This window comes from Silene latifolia, chromosome 1, assembly GCF_048544455.1.
Source record: "Silene latifolia isolate original U9 population chromosome 1, ASM4854445v1, whole genome shotgun sequence".
NCBI lineage: Eukaryota > Viridiplantae > Streptophyta > Magnoliopsida > Caryophyllales > Caryophyllaceae > Silene > Silene latifolia.
This window is the reverse complement of record NC_133526.1, coordinates 27520185-27521787: the sequence shown is the minus strand read 5'-3', so window position 1 is coordinate 27521787 and position 1603 is coordinate 27520185. Positions and strand designations below refer to the sequence as shown.

Here is a 1603-nt window from a genome sequence, read left to right as displayed (position 1 = left end):
TCAACTGCGATGATTTGAGCGTGGTTTCTATGACAATATCTACAATCGGCTCTTAAAATACGAGGTATATAACTGAGGCCTAATATTACTTCACTGCCTGTAAAAGGAAAACGTAGTAACAACATCTAAATCTTTTGCTTCTTGGATGACTTTACAAGTTCATAGCTTTTTTTATTAATCTATTCCGTCTCTGTAGGCAGATGATGAGTTCAAGCTATAACAGATATCAATGCTAACAGCAAAAAAATAAAAACATAAGAAAATGGCCCATGCAGGTCTCGAACCTGCGACCTTCGCGTTATTAGCACGACGCTCTAACCAACTGAGCTAATAGGCCATGTGATGTTAGAGATACATTGTTTTTATATATCATGATTGTAAGACTAATTAGATGCTCAAATAAAAATTTACGACGTTTGATTATCAAAGCAAGAAATTCGAAAAGGACCATAATTCTGATTAATGCTCTTAAATTAAACCTTGCGTGCTGGCTAATTGTCATCGTCTTTCTTCTGCATCAATTCGGTTTGAAGAGAAACCAATTCTGCATTTCTGCTGCGTGAAACCAATATCACCATCAATGAACTCCATCGTTATAGGAGTTTGGCAACTCGTGATGTTATTGTATCAAAGATAACAACTTCCGAGCTTCAAAACATAACTCGGTTTACACTAATTATGAAAATGTCTCGTGGAATTGAGACCGTGCTGTCATTAATGCATGTGTGTCCTGTATTAGACCGACGTTTTGGAACTTAAACTTATGGGACACCGGTTGCAAAGAGTTAATCCTCCCAGAACGCGGCCATGTAAACACCTTACGGCGAGTACTTCAAACGATAGAAATACACACTTATCCTACAAAATCATTTTCTTAATTTGACTGAAGCAATTCTTTACTATTTGACTTTTAAAATTCCGTAAACTATACTCTTGCCAAAACCAAGAAACGGCGAGAGATGTTAAGAGAATGGAACCGAAAATGTGTCATTCTCATTAATGTATAACGTTTGTATAATACAAGAGGTTGCTAATAATTAGGAAGACTAAATCATAGCGAGATATTCCCATGACCATATAGGAATATTCTCGGAACAATATAAGGTATAAAGTATATTACGATATTATCTCTAATACCCCCCTCAAGCTAGAGCATGGAGATCAAGAATGCCCAACTTGTGACGAAGATAGGTAAATTGGTCCACTCCAAGAGCATTAGTGAATATATCAGCAAGTTATTCGGTAGTAGAGACATGAAACGGCTTAATCAAACCTTCCGTAATAGCATCACGAACAAAGTGACAGTCGATCTCAATATGTTTTGTTCGTTCATGAAAAACGGGATTCTGGGCAAGATGAAGAGCGGATTGATTATCACAGAACAAGTGCATAGGGTAAGATAAAGAAACGTCCAAGCTAGCAAGAAGACCTCGAAGCCATTTCAATTCACAGACTACAGAAGCCATGGACCTATATTCGGCCTTAGTAGAAGATAAAGAAACAGTGTGTTGTTTCTTAGTTTTCCACGAGACGGGAGAGTTGCTCAGAAAGACAAACCACCCTGTCACTGAACGTCGACTTAAGCAACAAGTACCCCAATAAG

General features: G+C 37.7%; 1 non-coding gene across 1 annotated transcript; it reads right to left on the bottom strand.

The window, feature by feature from the left end:
• Window positions 1–263: 263 nt before the first annotated feature.
• Window positions 264–337, bottom strand: TRNAI-AAU (transfer RNA isoleucine (anticodon AAU)). Its single transcript has one exon. It is a non-coding gene; the product is annotated as a tRNA-Ile (tRNA).
• Between the last annotated feature and the right edge of the window lie 1266 nt (window positions 338–1603).